A 21,642-nucleotide genomic window follows, 5' to 3' on the forward strand; every position below is an offset into this window, starting at 1 on the left:
GGGGGATGGAAGAAGAGTGGGTAGTATAAGGGAGGACAGACTGGAGGGAGTGGTGGATGGGGTGCATGCTATCCTGGAGTGGAGGGTGGGGACAGATGAGGAGAAAGTGAAAAATAAATAAATTATACATATTAAAAATTCTCTTGTTACTCTTGAAGGTAACATCCTCTCACTCAGGTTTATAACCTCAGTGTTATCCTTGAGTCACCACTTTTATTCACTTTTCATTGTCAATTCACTGCCAGATCTTGCCATTTCCATCACAGCGTCTCACATGTATATTCCCTAATCTCCACTTATCTAGCCACAACTCTGGTTCAGGCCCTCATTTCCCTTGCCTTTTCCTTAATCTCCTTGTCTCAAGTTTCTCCTCCATTCCAATGCCTTCTTCTCTTGTCTTGAAAAGTCAAAAGTGAGTTTTCAAAAGCATAATTTTCACCATGTCACCCCTGTGGCTCAATGATTTCATTCCTTCCCTCCACACCCTCTGGAATCCAGGGACTCTGGTCTATTTGCAATGCAGCAAGCATCACATTCTATAGTGACTCCATGCCTTTCTACTGACTGCCCCCTATGCCTAGAATGCTCTGTCCTCTCACATGCACCTCTAGTTTCCTTGGCCTCTGTAAGAAAAATAAAACACAGCACACTTGAGGGATGCTAGCACAGGTTCACTCTTGATTTGGTCAGACAGAAAAGACACTAAGAAGGGGTTAATAACCTTACTTTATTCTAGTCTAGTTTTCTCAGAAGAGGATTGCTGATAACGGGAATACAATCTCTTACAGCATTCCCTAATCACCCTACTCACAGGGGCTGGGGAGAAGGGGAAGCAACTGCCCCTATGTCTAGATGGGGTCAATTGAGACAGGCAGAACTTGTGCTTCCCTTAAATCCCCTCAAGCCTCAATGGGGGCCAGTTAAGGCAAACACAGATTCCCCCCAAACCTTGATAGGGGCTGAACAAGGCATGCATAGTATTTGTACATTCAACTCTAAGAGTTCTTCATTCACTGTCTAGTGACCACCTGTTTTAAAAATCAACAGACAAAGCAGGAATATTGCCAGAATAGCCTCACAAGTTTACATCACCTCATACCTGTATCTCACTGTGCAGTTTCAGTAGATGTTTATATTATTTGCCATTATATAACTCTGCACAAGCATCATAGAGATGTTTTGAACCATGACTGTGGGAACTCATATCTAGTACTTGGTAACCCTTGATTGTTATGGCTATGGATCCTGGGAAACTTAACTCTGCGAAATAATAATAAAAATTCACTTTACACTAAAATCTACCTTACACTGGAATTCACCTTACATATAGCCTCATTCAAGACTAAGCTTACCTCTCCACAATTCTACACAACATACACACTTATGCATATGATTTATCCAGATATCAGCAGCTGGATATTTTTAAAATTGGTCTTTGTTTCTACGTGGCAGAAGGGGAATCAGAAGCCTGGTCAAGTCCTGTAAAGCAGTGATCACTAATGAGAACAGGAGTCAGACTAGTCTCAATAGATGGATATCTTTCATTGTATTTCTGAGGAATTGCCCTTTCTTCTTTTGTCTTGACTACCAGTAGTGCCAAGGGACAACTGGAGCTACCAGAAAGGAGACATTCCCTTCTCTTTCATATCTGCAGTGATATTCCATTGAGTTCAGAAGAGTTAAGTAGAAATTCTGCAGTGGATAGCTCCATAGCAGCTCTCATTTGGCCCATTAGGGGGAGTAAACCACAGTATTTGCAGAAATATTTAGAAACCACCAGAAATGAGAATCACTGGACATTTTCCTTAGTGAAAGTCTTTTTTCAATAACATCTTAGGTTCTTTGTGTGAGTTATCAAATTCTCTAAATGACCCATTTTCAAATCATTTTTTATTACTTGGATCTTGGAAGATACTATTGGCTTTCATTCTTGCATTCAGATGTACTCTGAAATCCAAATCAGCCAATTGGAAATTCTGTGGCTGCTTAATGTCCTGCTGGGAGAAAAGGGTCTTTGATGGATGCAGATGATTCTTGGCTTAACATTTCAAGGGATTGGTTAGAAACAAGGGAGTATCCATCCTAAATAACTGTTCTGGGACTAGAAGAAATGGGGGTCAGCTCTAACAAGAAGGCTCTCTTTGCTTCTTAAGCCTTTCCAGATGATTCATTTCAAGGGGTTTGACCTGATAATGAGTTGTGTGTTCTAGAAATTATTAGCACTAGAGCATATATAATCTATTACAGTTAACATTCCAGCTTAAAGTGTCCCTTTGAGACTTTCATTATAGAAATGAGAACTCTTTCTGAAAATTAGACTTGGGGGCATTTGCTTTCCTAATCTGGCCTGAGTGATCACCAACTTCCATTTTATTCATTTACCTAATGAGAAAGATCAACTTTAATATCTCTCTTATTATTCTGTTTCACAAGGCAAATGTCCTAATTTAAGAAATTGTAATCAAAGGAAGGTAGTTGTGGTAATGAGGAAAAGAAATTGTAGTAAGAATTATGAGACCAGAGTTTTAGGTGATATCTTTGGGAACTCACGTAGTTCACCTCAACTCATCAGGATGTGGCTTCCCATTGGTAAAATACAGGTTGATTGGCCTCTACTATAGGTTAGCTTTCCTGACCTAAAACTAACTTTTTTCTCATTTAAGTTTTAACTTAAAATATAATCCTTGACTAGAAACACATTTCCAGACCCAGGTCAGTTAGGTTCAGTCTTGAAGATTTCTCAGTAATTAATCATCTTTTTGAATTGTTTTTGAATCCTGACTATGACTCACACCCTGGGAATTTTTAAATTTGGCTCATTTCTATCTTTTTCCTAGGATTATTCAGTTCCCTTGTAAGCAATGGATGCTAACAAGGCATGGGATATAGCACACATTTATAATGTAACAAAGAATCCAGAAAGAACTTGTAGCCATGCCATAGGAAGAAGAGGGAACTTTGCCACCTTCCCATATAGTTTCTTCCTGAGGTCCCTAAAAAATCGACAGAACTCAGTTTCTAAGGAGTAAAACTATACAAAATTTGGTGAAACTCACTTTTCTTTTTAAAATTTTTATTAGGGTAACTTATTGGGGGCAGAGCCAAGATGGCAGAGTAGAAAGATTCATATACTCCAATTCTTTCTCCACAGCCCATAAAATACCTGTAAAAAATGACTCAACAAATTCTATAGCAACAGAAGCCACAGAATGACAGAGTGAAAGAGATTTCCAGCTGAAGGTAGCCTGGAAGTCTGGCAGGAAAGGTCTATTGCACAGGGCATGGAGAGGAGCCCAGCCCAGCCTTGACTGTGTGGCACTGGGAGGAACAGAACCAGAACAGGCCTTGGGGACAGAATACCCAGCAGCAGCTGTGGTTCTCAGATCCCTTAATCCACAAATGCCAAGGGAAGCTTCAAAAATCAGTGAGAAAACTTTTTTCACCTTGGTGACAAGGGAGCAGGGTCCACCCCTAGCCCTGGCAGTAACAGAGTCCATTTGTGGAGCCCTCAGCCTAAAGCCCCTGGGGGAATTGAGCAGCTGATCTGAATCTCAGTTACAAGCTCAGCCCGGGAGTGAGGAGGAGTGCTTGCCTGGTGAAGCTGGAGGCAGTTGTGGAGAGGGAATTCTACTACTCACAGATTCTGGGCAGAAAATTTTTGGTTACTCCCAGACCAGTGGGCAGCCCAGGAGAGGAGTAAACTCTTCTCCATTGATTGTGCCACCTTGGAGGAACTGAGAACTTACAGGTCCCCAGAGTACACCTTCCTCTTGACAAAAGACTCAAAAGTCAAATAATTGGCTGGGAAAATGCCCAAAAAAGGGAAAAAAATGAGACCATAGCAGGTTACTTTCTTGGTGAACAGGTATTTTCCTTCCATCCTTTTGGATGAGGAAAAAGAATACATACCTTCAGAGGAAGTCAAGGTTTCCAAAACCTCCAAAATAAATACGAAATGGTCTCAGGCCATGGAAGAGCTCAAAAAGGATTTTGAAAATCAAGTAAGAGAGGTGGAGGAAAAATTGGGAAGAGAAATGAGAGCAATGCAAGAAAATCATGAAAAACCAGCCAACAACTTGCTAAAGGAGACCCCAAAATTGCTGAAGAAAATAACACCTTTAAAAACAGGCTAACTCAATTGGAAAAAGAGGTCCAAAAATCCAATGAGGAGAAGAATCTTTATAAAGCAGAATTAGCCAAGTGGAAAAGAAGGCTCAAAAGCCCACTGAAGAAAACAGTTCTTTAAAAATTAGAATGAAGTGGATGGAAGCTAACGACTTTATGAGAAACCAAGAAATTATGAAACAAAACCAAAAGAATGAGAGAATAGAGGACAGTGTGAAATGTCTTACAGGGAAAACAACTGACCTGGAAAATAGATCCAGGAGAGACAGTTTAAAAATTATGGGACTACCTGAAAGCCATGATCAAAAAAAGAGCCTGGACATCATCTTTCATGAAATTATCAAGAAAAACTGCAGTGATATTCTAGAACCAGAGGGCAAAGTAAATATTGAAAGAATCCACCAATCACCTCCTGAAAGAGATCCAAAAAGAGAAACTCCTAGGAATATTGTAGCCAAATTCCAAAGTTCCCAGGTCAAAGAGAAAATATTGCAAACAGCCAGAAAGAAACAATTCAAGTATTTTGAAAATACAATCAGGATAACACAAGATCTAGCATCTTCTACATTAAGGGATCAAAGAAGTGGAATGTGATATTCTAGATGTCAAATGAACTAGGACTAATACCAAGAATCATCTACCTAGCACAACTGAGTATAATACTAAAGGGGAAAAATGGTTATTTAATGAAATAGAGGACTTTCAAGCATTCCTGATGAAAAGACCAGAGCTGAAAAGAAAATTTGACTTTCAAACGCAAGAATCAAGTGAAGCATGAAAAGCCTAGAAAAGTTTCTCTGAAAGAGAATCAAGTGAGGAGCAGTTCTCAGCCTTGTGGGATTCAGGATTCCCATCAGGAGTGAGAGGGGAAACAGGATAGAAGAAAAAAGGCTGGTTTCTCATCATTCTTCGCTTCCAACTAGCCCACAGTCTAAGCCCCCTGTAAGTGGACTCAAGAAACATCTATTCTGGCTGCTAAACTGACTTACTGGAGCTGGAGGAGACACAGCTGAGTATCCAGTAGACAGGCAAATAGTTCAGATGTCATTATCAAAGAGACACAAAAATCTATGAAGATACACAAGCACTCCCAAGTGAATCGTCTCCATGATAAAAAGGGGAGGGACCAATTTCTAACAATTTTATATTTGATGACAAATGAAAGAAAGCAATAAGTGGACTTCCTGCATCTGCAGTCACTCAACAAGCACTTATTAAGTACCTTCTGTGTATGGTGCCCTGCAGTAAGCACTGAAGATACAAAGAAAGGCAAAAATATATACATGTGTGTCTATGTATATACAAATATATATTGTATTATATGCTACTATGTTATATTACGTTTTAATTATATGACATTTAATTAAATGACAGTTAGCCCAATAAAATATTTTATTATATTGTTATATAACATATTAAACAAATTGTTTATATAAATTTGTATTATTATATATTAAATAAATTATACATTATTAATATTAAATAATGTTCTATTATGTATTTTTATTTTTTATTTTTTCCAATTACATATAAGGATAGTTTTCAGTATTCATTTTTATAGTATTTGAGTTTCAAATTTTTCTCCCTTCTTCTCTTCCAACTTTCCTCCCTAAGAAAGCAAACTGATATAGGCTATACATGCACAATCATATTAAACATTTCCTTATTAATCATTCTCTGAAAGAAGAATCAGAACAAAAGGGAAAAACCACAAGAAAAAAGACAAAAGAATGAAAATAGTATGCCTTGATCTGCATTCAGACTCCATGGTTCTTTCTCTGAATTTGGAGAACGTTTTCTCTCATGAGTCTTTTGGAGTTGTCTTTGATTTTTGTGTTACTGGGAAGAATGAAGTCTGTCATGATAGATTATCCCACAACGTTGCTGTTTTTGTGTAAAATGTTATCCTGGTTCTGCTCACTTCACTCAGAATCAGTCCATGCAAGTCTTTGCAGGTTTTTCTGAAATTCACTTGCTCATCATTTCTTATACCACAAGAATAACCCACTATATTCATGTACCACAACTTGTTTAGCCATTCCCAAATTGATGGGCGTCCCCTCAATTTCCAATTCTTGACCACAAACAGAGCTGCTATATTTAATTTTGTACATATAGATCCTTTTCCATTTTTACGATCTCTTTGGGATACAGCCCTATGTAATAGCAATTTATATGGAAAGATCTTTCTCATTCACTAATAGGCCCATATAATCTGCTTATATCACCTGGAAGCCTAAGTCATATGTGGTAGGAGGAGCTTTCTGAACAGGTGGAACAAGCAAGGTGCAGCAGAACTGGGAGGAAGTGAGTGAGTGGGATCAGGTCAGAGGGGAAATAACAGGTCAACTGACGCAGCAAGGTTCAGGTTCATGACAGTTTATAGTGAGAAGGCCCTGACTGAGGGAGGGGAGGTTTGAGAATGGCTTTGCCCCCTCCTGTGATGATGTTTATTAACTTTTTAATCTCCTTGATAGATGTTGCTTTCTGGTTCTGGGATTTGGCTGTCTGGTGTTTAAATGAATGTTTTTCTTCTGCCTTATATATCAAAAGTCTTTTATACTTGGCAATTGAGAACTATGCTGGCATATTCATACTCACCATCAGTGCTGTGAATGTTGCCTTGGTGATAGAACCTACTAGCGATATTGCTTGATCAAAGGATATACACAGTTTTATAGTCCTTTTGGCGTAATTCCAAATTGCTTTCAAGAATGATTGGATCAGTTTACAACTCCACCAACAATGCATTAGTGTTCCAATTTTCCCACGTCTTCTCCAACATTGATCATTTTGATTTTCTGTCGTATTAGTCAATCTGATAGGTGTAAGATGCTACTTTAGAGTAGTTTTGATTTGTAATTCTCTAATCAATAGAGATTTAGAGCATTTTTTCACATGTACAGACATAATAATCTAAATATTATTCATAACCTTTAATGATTAATCAATTTAAGGATGACATATTTTTATAAATTTGACTAAATTCTTGATATGTTTGAGAAATGAAAACTTTCTCAGAAACAGTGGCTATAAAAATTGTTTCCCAGCTTTCTTCTTTCCTTCCAATCTTGATTGCATTCATTTTCTTTTAATAAAATGAAATAAAAATGATCCATTTTGCATATCTTAATGTTCTCTATCTCTTGTTTGGTCATAAATTCTTCCCTTCTCCATAGATGACAGAACAAACTACTGCTCTCCTAATTTGCTTATGGTATCACCCCTTTCCGTCTAAATCATATACCTATTTTGACCTTATCTTGGTATACATTGTGAGATGTTGGTCTATGCCTAGTTTCTTCCGTACTGTTTTCCAGTTTTCCTAACAGTTTTTGTCAAGTAATGAGGTCTTATCCCAGAATTTGGAGTCTTTAGATTTATCAAACAGTAAGATTACTGTAGTCATATACTACTGTGTCTTGTGTACCTAGCCTATTCCACTGATACACCATTCTAATTCTTATCCAGTACCAAGTAGTTTTTGACAACTGCTGCTTTATAATATAGTTTTAGATCTGGTATGACTAGGCCACTTTATTTTTCATTTTTCCCCATTAATTCCTTTGATATTATTGACTTTTTGTTCTTTCAGATGAATTTTGTTGTTCTTTTCTCTAGGCTTATAAAATAATTTTTTGGTAGTTTGATTAGTATAATATCAAAAAAGTAAATTAATTTAGGTAGAATTCTATTTTTGTTATATTAGCAATTGATATTTTTCCACTTATTTAGATTTGACTTTATCTGTGTGAAAAGTGTTTTATAATTGTTTTCATATACTTCCTGAACTTGTCTTGGCAGGTTCTCCCAAATATTTTATTTTGTCTAATTATTTTAAATGGAATTCCTCTGTCTTTTGCTGCTGGGCTTTGTTGGTAATAAATAGAAATCTGATTTATGTGAGTTTATACCGTGTGTTTTTGCTAAAGGTGTTAATTATTTCAAATAGTTTTTTCGTTGATTTTCTATGATTCTCTAAATATACCATTATATCATCTGCAAAAGTGATAGGTTTGTTTCCTCATTGCCTAGTGTAATTCCTTCAATTTCTTTTCTTATTGATCAAGCTGACAATTCCAGTACAATATTGACTGATAGTGGTAATAGTGGGCATCCTTGTTTTACCCCCTGACCTTATTGGGAAGGCTTCTAACTTATCCCCATTACAGATAATATTTGCTGATGGTTTTAGATAAATACTACTCATCACTTTAAGGAAAGCTTCATTTATTCCTGTACTCATTGGTGTTTTTAATAGGAATGGGTGCTACACTTTGCCAAAAACTTTTTCTCCATCTATTGAGATAGTCACATGATTTCTGTTGGTTTTATTATGGATATATATTCAATTTTGCTAATAGTTTTCCCAATAATGAACCACCCCTGCATTCCTGGTATAAAGCCCACCTGGTCATAATGTATTATCCTGGTGATAAATATTTGTAATCTCTTTGCTAATATTTTATTCAAAATTTTGTATCAATATTCATTAGGAAAATGTGCCTATAATTTTCATTTTCTCTTTTGACTCTTCCCAGTTTAGATATCAACACCAAATTTGTGCCATAAAAGGAATTTGGTAGGATTCCTTCTTCACCTATTTTCCTGAATAGTTTACATAGTATTGAAATTAATTGTTCCTTCAATGTTCAGTAGAATTTACTTGTAAATCCGTCTGGTCCTGGAGATTTTTTCTTAGGGAGTCCATTGATGACTTGTTCAATTTCTTTTTCTAAAATGGGGTTACTTAAGTATTTTATTTCCTATTCTGTTAATCTGGATAAGTTATATTTTGTAAAAATATTCATTGATTTTACTTAGACAGTAAGATCTATTGGTGTACAGTTGGGCAAAATGACTTCTAATTACTGCTTCAATTTCTCCTTTATTGGTGGTAAATTTACCCTTTTTATTTTTGATACTGGTAATTTGGTTTTCTGGAGTTTTTTTAATCCAAATTAACAAAAAGTTAATTTTATTGTTTTTTTCCTCATAAAATCAGCTCTTAGTTTTATTTATTACTTTAATATTTTGCTTTCAATTTTATAAATCTCTTCTTTGGTTTAAAGAATTTCTAATTTGGTATTTAATTTTGGATTTTTAATGTGTTTTTTCTAACTTATTTAGTTATATGTACAATTCATCTATCTCCTCTTTCTTTATTTTATTCTTGTAAGCATTTAGAGACATAAAATTTCCCCTAAGTACTGCTTTGGCTGCATCCCATAAATTTCAGTATGTTATCTCATTATTCTCATTTTCTTTGATGAAATTATTGTTTCTATGATTTGTTATTTTATCCACTCATTTTTAAGGATTGGATTGTTTAGTTTCCAATTAATTTTTAGTCTATTCTTCCATGGCCCTTTATTACACACAGTTTTTATTGCATCATGATCTGAAAAAGATGCATTTAATATTTCTGCCTTTCTACATTTGATTGTGGGGCTTTTGTGCCCTAATACATGGTCAATTTTTGTGTAGGTGCCATGTACCACTTAGAAAAAGATATATTCTTTTGTATCACCATTCACTTTTCTCCAGAGGTCTATCATATCTAACTTTTCTAAAAGCCTAATTACATCCTTACCTTCTCTCTTGTTTATTTTGAGGTTAGATTTACCTGGTCCTGAGAGGGAGAGATTGAGGTCCCTCACTAGTACAGTTTTGCTGTCTATTTTTTCCTATAGCTTACTTAACTTCTCTAAATATCGGGATACTATACCACTTGGTGCATATATTTTAGTGTTGATATTACTTCATTTTCTATGGTACATTTTAGCAAGATGTAGTTTCCTAGTCTCTTTTAATTAGATCTCTTTTTGCTTTTGTTTTGTCTGAGATCAGGATTGCTACCCTTGCTTTTTTTTTTTTTAACTTTAGCTGAAGCATAATATATTCTGCTCCAGCCTTTTACCTTTACTCTGTGTGTGTCTCTCTCCTTCAAATGTGTTTCTTGTAAACAACTTCTCATAGAATTCTGTTTTTATTCCACTCTGCTATCTATCCATTTCCATTTTAGAGAAGAGTTAATTCCATTCTCATTCACAGTTGTGTCTTTCTCTCCATTCTATTCCCACCCCCAATTATACTTTTCTCTCTCCTTTCACCCTCTCTCCTCACCAGTATTTTGCTTCTGATTACTACCTCCCCATTCTGCCCTCCCTTCTATCAGTCCCTCTCCCATTTATTTCACCTTTCCCCTTCTATTCCTGCCCTCCCTTCTAATCAGGTCCCCCTCCTTTTGCTTTTCCCTCCCCCCATAGGGTGAGATAGATTTCTGTACCCACCTGAGTGTCTGCAATATTCCCTATTTAAGCTAAATCTGATGAGATTGCTCACCCCCTCCTTTCTTTCCCTCTACTGTAATAGGTTTTTCATGCCTCTTCATGAGATATTATTTATCTCATTCTGCCTCCCTCTTTCCTCTTCTAGTACAATCATTTTTTCATCCCATAATTCAATTTTTGTCATCATATCAAAGTCAACTTATACCCATCTCTAATTATATTCCTTCTAACTGCCCTAATAGAGATACATTTCTTAATGGTTACAAGTATCATCCTCCTATGTAAGGTTGTAAAGAGTTTAACATTATTGAATACCACATTTATTTTTTTCTTTCCTGTTTTTCTTCTTATGCTTTTTTGAGTCTTTTATTTGAAGATTGACTTTTCTGTTCAGCTCTGGTCTTTTCATGAGGAAAGGTTGACAGTCCCCTGTTTCATTGAATATCTATCTTTTCCCCTGAAAGATTGTACTCAGTTTTGCTGTCTAATTGATTCTTGATTGTAATCCAATCTCCTTTGTCTTCTGGAATATCATATTCCAATCCCTCCAACACATTTGTGTTGAAGCTGCTATGTCCTGTGTAAGCCTGAGAGTGGCTGATATTTGAATTATTTCTTTCTGGTTGTTTGCAGTATTTTCTCCTTGACTTGATAATTCTGAGATTATTCTACAATATTCCTTGGAATTTTCATTTTTGAATCTCTTTCAGGCGGTGATTGATGGATGCTTTCAATGACTCTTTTACCCTCTGGTTCGAAGATATCAGGGCAATTTTGCTTGATAATTTCTTGAAAGATACTTTCTGGAATCTTTTTTTTGTTTTGTATCATGACTTTCAGGTAGTCCAGTAATCCTTAAATTATCTCTCCTCAATCTGTTTTCAAGGTCAGTTGTTATTCCAATGATGTATTTTACATTTTCTTCTATTTTTTCAATCTTTTGATTTCGTTTGACTGATTCCTGATGTTTCATAGAGTCATTAACTTTCACTTGCTCAATTCTAATTTTTAAGGAGTTATTATCTTCAGTTAGCTCTTGTATCTCTTTTTCCCTTTGGCCAATTCTATTTTTTAAGGAGTTGTTTTCTTCAGTGGATTTCCTCTCCCCCACCATTTGATCAGCTATAGTTTTTGAGCAATTGTTTTCTTCACACAATTTTTGTCCTTCCTTTGCCAACTTGTTAGCTCTTTCTTACATAACTCTCATTTCTTTTCCCATTTTTTCTTCTACCTCTTTTATTTGATTTTTAAAATTCTCTTTGACCTCTTTCAAGAAGGCCTTTTGACTTTGAGACCAATTCATCATCCCCTTTGAGGTTTCACATGTAGGCATTTTAACATTGTTGTCCTTTTCTGAGTTTTTGTTTTGATCTTCCTTGTCACCATAGTGGCATTCTATGGTCAGGGCTCTTTCCTTTTCCTTTTTCTTTTCTTTTTCTTTGTTTTGTTCTGTTTCCTCCTTCCCTCACCCCTCCCCACCCCTCCCCTCCTACCTTCCTCCTTTCCTCCATTCCTCCTTCACTTTTCCCTCTCACTTCTGTTTTTCTTTCTTCCTTCCTTCTCCTTTCTTCCTTCCTTCCTTCCTTCCTTCCTTCCTTCCTTCCTTCCTTCCTTCCTTCCTTCCTTCCTTCCCTCACTTTTAGCTCATTTTTGTGACTTTTAAAGTTGAGCTCTACTCCTGGGGCACAGGGAGTACTGTCTGAAGCTTCTTACACTGGGAGCCAGGGTCCCAGTCACTGGCTTTCTGCACCAGGACTTCTGCTAGTGGCTTGCTCACTGCACTGGAGTGACCCAGCCTAATTGCACCTGTTGTGGTGGTGATTCCTAGACTGGCTATTTGCCTTCTGTCCTGGGGCTGGAGGTCTCACAGCTAGCCTGATGTGGCATTAGTCTCTGGAGCCAAGACCAACAGGCCTCAGTTGATGACCTATGCTGTGGTTAAAAAGCCTTTCACTGGCTTCCACAGACACCATCTGCACTGTGCTAGGGACTATACTTGTGCTTTCATTGGCGTAGGGAACTCTCAGGTAAGGAAACTACCAATATATGTTAGAACTTTCTGTGCAGCTTATAGGCTTAGAGGATTCTCTGAAACCCTGAGAGGGTAAGTGACTTGGTCAGGGTCACATAGCTAGTGTGTGTTAGAGTTGGATTTGAATCTCCTGTCTTCCTGATTTTAAAGTTGGCACCTTATCTATAGTGTTTGATTGTTATTTGTTATCAGACATGGGAGATGTCATCAATGACAGCTGGATACAAGAAACGTTATAGAGGACTACATTGAGTTGAAGCATAATCAGAAAAGGAATTAGACCAGAAATCTTATTTTCTAGATTTAAATCCTGGCCCTATGCCTTACGAGCTGTGTGATTTTGAATAAGTTACTTAATCTTTTAGAGACTCAGTTTTTCTTCTCAAAGTCCCTTTCTCATGTAACTAGCATATGATGTTAATACATGAATATCATATGCTTTTATCAATGTGAGAACTCCCTCTGTTTATACATATTGTTATCTATCTATGATTTACTAGGTAAATCCAAGGCAAGCACTGTAAAAATTGACTTGCCCAAGGTCATAGAGCAAGTAAGTGTCAACTGTGGCATTTGAACCAAGACCTTATTGACTCCAGGTTTGAGCCTGCCATGCTACACTGCCTTGGGTGATGAGTCTGTAAACATCTTAGGAAAATGTCAGCTCTCCTGCTTCCTATAGAATCATTGGTTAATACCGGGTCCTCTGGAAAGTGTCATATAGTTGGCATTTTGTCCCTTCCAGGTCACCTTTAAAAACTTTCTAATAATGGTAATGTGGGATGGGAAATTCTGGACGGCACAGCCATCCATTATTTCCCTGGACATATTGCCATGGCTGCCTCTAATGATCCCTGAGCACTGCTATTAAAGGCAAGATATTACTCTGCAAAGTTTATGGTTGCGGTCTTGCTGAAACAAGCAAATACCTTCCATTACATTAATGCTCTATTTAAATAACAAATGGCTGACCTCTCCCTGGGCTTCCTTCTCCCACATGTGTTTGGGTAGCTGGGTATGTGTGCGTGTGAATATTTTTAGGTTCCTCTAAGCACCCGGGACACAGTTAGTGAAAGATCATTCTGACAGTCCCCTTTAGATCCCATCACTTGCCTTCTATTCTGGGAGCTTTGCAGGAGCAATGTTTATCATTGCTCTGTGTAATACAGTAATAAAGCTCTGCTGTTCTTTTTGCTATGGAGGCCATGTCTATAAAAAATGGAAAATGGAAGTGAATTAGGTCAGGAATGCTTTCAAGTCTGTTTGTGGAATGGTGGATGCTGTGATGACATTTCAACCTGTATTTGGAGCTGCAACCCATCAATTGAGCTGATGATGTGTTTCTGTGGAGAAGCAAGGATGCAGAACTAGTCAAATGCCCTTCTAACAGCTTGCCTTAAAGCAGTCTATTTGACCAAGCACCCAATCAAGATCATTTACATGACTGTGAATCTAGGAAAATGGAATTATCAGTGGAGAGCAATCAGCCCTGAGAACATACTTGTCTCAGAGGCAGGCACACTGCAGAGATCTCAGGCTCCATCTGCTCATGATTGAAAGAAAACATCATCTTTAAGTCAGTTCCTTCCTAGTTGAAAGTACTCGGCCATCATACTTTCTCTAGATTATTTCTTCTTTGGGATGGAGGAAGGATTCACTGGAGTGGATAAGGGAAGACTACTATGTATGCACTGTAATTGTTAACTGGACACTCAGTAATATCTAATTTGGGAAGGGTCATTTGTTAATGGTTTTCTGTGGTTTGGAGGAAAGAATTCTGGGTTTAGGGTCAGTTCTGTCTGATGATTACTGGTTATGTGACCCTGGGCAAGTTCATCTTTCTGATCCTCTGTATCATCATTTGTAAAATGGAGATAATAGTGCTACCAACTTCATAGGGTTTGGGGAAAGGTAAATGGAGAGATTACGGGTGAAGGTATCCAATCAACTGTGAAAAGAATGCCCATCTCTTTAAAAGTATTTATTTTATATTTAATTTATGAAATAAAACAAACATTTCCATAACAATATAATTTTTTAAAAATTGCACATGAAGCTGCAAATCTATTATGTACAACTTGCTGTTCTTTTTAAATATATCATAAGGTTATCATGTCAATTTCTTCTTTTTCTTCCTTCTCCCTTCCCTTCCCCAAGGTGGTTACCATTAGGTACAAATATGCATATATAAAAAAATCAAAGAAAGCTCATATCTTTTAAAAACATTCCTGGAGTAACCCAACTATCTACAGATAATGCCTTTGGTTAAAAGTTTCAAGGAATATGCTTCCCCACTTAACCCTATCCTCTCTGGGATTGAATATTCTAGGTAAAGTGAGACTCTGCTGCTACTGATTTTTTTAAGTGATAAATTTCTTATTGTGAAGCAGACAAGTATTATGGAAAAAAGCAATGGATTTGGATTCAGAAGGCATGGATTCAATTTCCACTTACTAGCTGTGTGAGTTTGTCTGGGTGGGTCTCAGTTTCTTCATCAATAAAACTAAAGGGTTAGACTAAGAATCTTCTAAGGTTACTTAAATTTTTGATATTCTGTAATTCTGCATCACAGATTCATGAAAATAAAGTCTAACCTTCTACTTAATGCCATAATCTCCTCTACAGAATCTGCAATGTATGGATATCAAACTTCCATTTGAATACTCTAGCTGGGAGGAGCTCACTATATTATAATGTAACATTTACACCCGACTTGGTGGTTCTAATTATTGGAATATTTTCCTTTATACTCTGGCTCCTTAAAACTTCTGGAGATTCATCAAATGTCTAATCTGTTTTGCATATATTTTTCTGGGATTATGACCATTGATAAAGAATGCTTTAATGTACAGAAATGTAACATGAGACAAATGATAAATGATTATCCAACCAGTGTTTTCCATGTCCCTTCATGGTGTTTTCTCCCTGTCTCTGTGCTGGCTTACATAATCATTGAGGAAAATGACAAGTGCCTCCTTTCCTGTTTCTCATACAGTCCTTTGGTTCATTCTTTATTTCTCTCCCTCTCCCCCCATCTCTCTAACTCTCTCACCCCTTTTCTCACTCTTCCTCTCCCTCCCTCGCTCTTTGGCATCTTGTTTTCTTGGCACATGCTCATTGATCCAAGGAGAATTCTGTCTCTTGGGTCCAGTTCAGAGGCATCTTTCTTGTCCACTTTGGTGGAGATCAGAGATTCAGCAACATTGTTTCATAATCAAATCCAAAAGATCCATTCCCTGGCATGACTCAGAGAGCAGAGGAAGCCCTGACCTCATGCAAACTACATAGTTGAAAGGACATCCCTAGAAACTATGATACTACAGTGACATTTGAAGGAGACCATTACAGAGGTGGCTATAGTAACTTGGGACCTTTGGAGTCTTACATATAATAACTGAGTGGCTCCCAAAGACAGAGGCCTCCTTGCATAATGTTGAGCCCCTTAGATTATTTCAGCAGATGGTTAGAGGTTTCTGGTTCAAAGGAAATTACTAAATTGTTAATGAACCTCCACTTCAAGTGATTCCTGCTATCTTGGGTCAAGATGACTTTGGGAAGGACAAGTTGCCTTCTGAGCCATCCCCTACTCATTGGAAAACAGCCCTGATTAGTTAATGAAGATAATTTGATTTTTTGACACTCACTTCAAAGAATGTTGGGAGTTAGAAGCCTTTAATACTGGCTTTGCAATGTTGGCTGTTGTCCTTCGTTCTCAAAGAGGACCAAAATGACATTGCCATGATAAAATGAAGTTTCAGCGTATCCAACTGTGACTGATCAGACCAATACAAACTCAGAATGCTCTACCACAGGTTGGGCACAGATAATCTGTGAGAACCTTTGGAGCGGATACTCCAAATTTGCACATCCTGTGTTTCCTTCATGCTGTTTCAATTCTGCTTTGCTTATAGAGCACAGCACCCTTTCTGATGTGGGCATGCTATGCTGAGCAGTCCTCTGCCAGTGTTTCTCATGTCACACAATCAAATCCAAAGTTCTTGAGAGTGTGCTTGTATAGCTTCTTCTGACCACCAGGTGATTGCCTGCCCCATGCGAGTTCTCCATAAAATAGTCTTTTTGGCAAGCATGCATTTTGCATTTGAACAACATGGCCAGCCCATCAGAGTTGTGCTCTCTGAAGCACAGTATGAATGTCTGGCAGTTTAGTTTGAGTAAAAACCTCAGGTCTGGTACCTTATCCTGCCAGGGAATTGTCAGAATCTTCCTAAGACTGTTCAAATGGAAGTGATTCAGTTTCCTGGCATGGTGCTGGTACGTTGTTCATGTTTCCCAGGCATACAACGAGGTCAGCACAACTGTAGACCTGCAGTTTGGTAGTCAGTCTAATATCTCTTCTCTCCCATACTTTTCTCTGGAGCCTGCCAAACATTAAGCTAGCTCTGGCAATGCATGTGTAAATCTCATTGTCAACATGTCCATCCCTGGAAAGTACACTACCAAGGTAAGTGAACCTATGTACAGCATTCAAAACTTCTCCATCTTTTGTAACTGATGGTTCCATGTATGGATGGTAGTGGTGACTGAAGGAGCACCTGTATTTTCTTAGTGTTAATTATTAGGTCAAAGGTAGCACAGGAGGTAGAGAATTGATCCATACTTTGTTACATCTCAACTTCAGAGGCTGCACTGAGTGTACAATCATCTGCAACAGAAAATCATGCACCAACACTCCCTCCACTTTGGTCTTGGCTTGTAGCCCTTTCAAATGGAAGAATTTGCAAATGTACTACCAAAGTGACCATAGATAAATTATTTATCCTCTCTCATCCTCATTTTCCTCATCTATAAAATTAGAGGTTAGGACTAAATGAGCTCTATGGGCCCTTTCAGATCTAAATTTATGAAACTGTGAGTCTTCAGATATTGTGATATGGAACTGAATTCACTGATATGGGCAGAGGGCAGCGGAGTGAGGAAACTTACATGAACTCCTTCAGAAAATGTCATAAAATACATTTGCCCTGGTTTATCAACTTTTGGAATGTCTGGCTATGTCTATGTGAGAAGAGGAAACTACTACTAGGTGTTCTTTTGTTATATTTCTCTATTAAGACCCACTTTTCAGAGTGTCTGAACCTGTGCCCTTCCATTCAGTAGGCTTACCATCTCCCTCTCTATATTTCAGTTTACCTCAAGGAGAATCTATATATCTTGGGATATATAGGTTCTGGCTATCACTTAGATGTAGCACTACTCATAGACCTGCCTATTTGCAACAAAAGGAAAGAAAATCATATAACAAATTGAGTATTCACCAAATTAGATCTTTGGCTAACATCCAAAGTGGTCTAGAAAGACATAGGAAATAAATGGTACCGTGTTCTAAACCTTTACGACCTGCTCAAATAGGGGGCAATTCATTTAATTTTGTAGAATGTCCCTGTATTATAAGATCTGCTTGTCTATCTTGATTATATTATTGATTATATATCATATTATATTATCTACTCCTAGGATCCTGTCTAGTAACCTGAAACAATCTAGTATAACCTTATTAACCCTAAGCCAGTGATTAGACTAGCACAGATTGTATGCCAAGTTGGAGATGTGTCAATTCTAGAAGTAAGTATGGTTTTCTAGGACATAATAAGCTTTGGAGGAGTTATATACATCCATATTACATGGATGATTTTGTCGTTCAGTCATTTCAGTTGGGTCCAACTCTGTGACTCCATTTGGGGTTTTCTTGGCAAAGATACTGGTCACATAGCTAGTAAGTAAATGAGGCCAGATCTGAATTCAGATCTTTTTGACTCTAGACCGGGTGTTCGATGATCTACTATGCCACGTGGTTTCCCTTATGATGCCCCCTACCTAATGGGGAACTCTGAAATCTGCAAAAGGCTCATAGTGGTCCCCTAGTTTGAGGAATATGATTACTTGTTTGCTTGTGATCGTTTCCATAATTATAGTTCTGAAAAGTATTTTTTCCTTTTTTCTAATTTGTTTATGTTGTTAACCTTTTATATATCAAAGTCCCATGTCACAAGTGCTTAATATAATGCCTGGCACATAGTAAATACTTAACCAATATTTATTGAATTGAATTGAATCATTGACTAATATACAGAATGAGAAACTCATTTTTGGATATGGTCAATGTGGGGAATTCATTTTGCTTGACTACACTCACACAATACACTTTTTTTCTCTCTCTCACTTGCTCTCGCTCTCATCATTATTCCTCTGGAATCCTGATTGGTCTTTAAGTTGATTAGCATTCCCAGTTCTTTCAAAGTTGTTTGTCTTTATCATATCATCATGATATAAATTACAGCCTTCATTGTCTTCACTTCACTATACGTCAGTTCATGTGAGTCTTCCCAGGTTGCTCTGAAACCATCTCTTTCATAATATAATAGCATTCTATCATATTTATGTACCATAACCTGTTCCCCAATTTATAGGCTCCCCCTCAGATTCCCATTCTTTGTCACCTCAAAAAGAGTTAGTTAATATTTTATACATCATCGTAGTTTGTTTTGCTCAGGACTAATTCTTTTCTTAATATGCTCTCCCTCTAATTCCCCCTTCTTCCTTCTTCCCTTTCTCTAACATTTCCCTCTTAAATGAAATGTATTTCTGTACCCATTTTTGCATGTTTTCTTCCCTCCTTTGATCAGTTCAAAGGAAAGTATGTGTCAAATGTTACCCTCCCCCCCACTCTAAACCCTTTCCTCCTTATTGGTATAGATCTCTGCATGTGCATTCTGATTATATGAAATAATTTTCCCTAACTTTCCACTTCTTTCACCTTTCCCAGTTTACTGTTCTTCCTCTTTTTTTCCATTTTTCTCTTAATATTACTGAGAAAAGAGAACCACTCCCAGGCCTTGTCTAATTAGATTCCCTCTATGACCACTGATGATGATAGGATTTAGAGGAAGCTCATGTATCGTTCCCCCACCTTTTAATGTGACCTGTTGATATTTTTTTCAGTGCCCTATTATTATTTGTTGATGTTGAACTATTTGTGATTCTCTTATCTTTTGTGTTTGAACCTCAAAGTTTCTATGCACCTTTGACCTTTTCATCAGGAATGCTTGGAAGTCCTCTATTTCATTAAACATTCATTTTATCTCTTTAGGATTATCCCTACTTTTGCTAAGTAAGTTTATTTTTGGTTGTAAGTCTATATCCTTTCCCTTCTGGATTATCATATCCCAAGCTCTCAACTCCTTTATATTGGTGGCTACTAATTTGTCTATAATCCCTCCCCTCCCTCATTATCTTTTATTTCTTTACTTTGGTCACAACATTTATTCAGTTCATTTCAGAAAAAAAGTAAAAAATTAACAGATGAAAATGTCCTTCAACATGTCACTGAGTTGGTAACGTCTTTCTACAAATACTACGGAACCAAGCATCAACCTTGCATTCTAGGGAGCTGCTCCAGAGAAGAGATGGTATCTAGGATCATGGAAATGCAAACATGATGGAAAAAGGAAGGTGTATACTTTCATTTTGTCTTGTGCAGCTTCCTAGTCCAAAATAATGTTTGTGTGTTTGTTTTGGTCATGGTGTTATGATCTACCTCCAACACATTAAGAGTTAGTCACACACATTTTAGGGATCAGAGATGAGACAAATGGTAAGAAAAGTTCCAAGGTTAAGTATGGGATATATTAATTTAAACTCATGAAAGCCTTTTTGTTATAGTTGTGCCAATAAATCCTTGAAACAACTGCAAGGCTTCCAGCTCTGTAGTATTGTCTACATGTAAAAAGAAGTCCAAAATTGAGATATTGTTCCTAAATCCTAAAGATTTACTCCCAAGCTGGTTATTGAGGCATTTTTCCCCTTATTGAATGATCGATATAATTGCCTCAATTCTCCACACTGTCTTATAAATATAGGCATATAGAACATTTTATAAGACCCCTGGATTTCAGCATCATTGTCAGATCAGTTGATTCATGGTCCAAAATAGACAAATCCTCTTCAGCTATCTACGTAGACTACATCCCATGGATCCACTGCCAAACCCTCAGAGCCGTCAGACACATTCCTAGTGTGTCTGTTTTCAGCTGAAGTTGAGGCCAGTGACACTAATGAAACAGAATATTGGGGAGAGGATAAAAAATCCAATCAAATCTGAAATGATTTAGATGACATAGAATTATCAAGAATAAAAAAAAAATCACAAATCCAATCTTTTGACTAGATAATACTAATTATTTATAAGTAAACAAACATGTTCTCCCTCTTGCCTGCCCTTCGCACCTATAATTACACGATTTGGAAACAGACATTCTGGGAACTTAGCATGCATCAAAAGACCATTTTATTTACTTTTTTTCTATTAAGCTTTGCTAAAAAGCTTTGCACATTAGAACAAACTGATAAGTGTTCCACAGGAACACTGAGTAAAAAGAAATATATTGTCACTATAACAGTGCAATTAAATAAATGTGGGTTGTATTATCCTTATTTTAGCAAGCACTTAAGGGTGAAGGAAGCATGGCTTAAAAGAAAGATTTTCCAATTGCAGGCAAAAGACCCTGGCTGGAGTCCTAGCTCTACCATTTACTATGTGACTAGGTGAGTCACTTTCTCTTTTGGGGATTAGTTTGATAGATTTTGAGGCAACTAGTTGGCACAATAGATAGAATATTGGGCCTGCATTCAGGAAGATTCATCTTCCTGAGTTCAAATCTTGTCACAGACATTTACTATCTGTGTGACCTTGGGCAAATCACTTTACCCTGTTTGCCTCAGTTTCCTCATCTGGAAAATAAACTGGAGAAGGGAGTGGCAAATCATTTTAGTATCTTTGTCATGAAAACCACAGGTGGGATCATGAAGATTTGGACACAACTGAACAGCAACCAATACCAGCTCTCTAAGCTCCCTCCCAGCTCTAACATGATATAAGTATGGAATTCATCTTCTGTCCCCCTTCAGTTCCCTTAAGAAGCTTAATATATGAACTTGGGATTTTGAAGATAGTTTTTTCTGGAATTCAGACTCAGGTTTGTTTCTACCATGAATGCCATTAAACTCAACAAATATATGTCTTCTGTGAACAGAATGCTATGCTAGGCATTGGGAATATTACAGCCTGTATATGAATAGTCCTTTTTCCTCATTATCTTCACAGTCTATTGTGGGGGGAAGAGGAAGTCTCCTCCATAATAGTTGTATTAAGAGATATATGTATTATGTAGTCTA

This window comes from Notamacropus eugenii, chromosome 6 (assembly GCF_028372415.1).
Source record: "Notamacropus eugenii isolate mMacEug1 chromosome 6, mMacEug1.pri_v2, whole genome shotgun sequence".
Classification (NCBI taxonomy): domain Eukaryota; kingdom Metazoa; phylum Chordata; class Mammalia; order Diprotodontia; family Macropodidae; genus Notamacropus; species Notamacropus eugenii.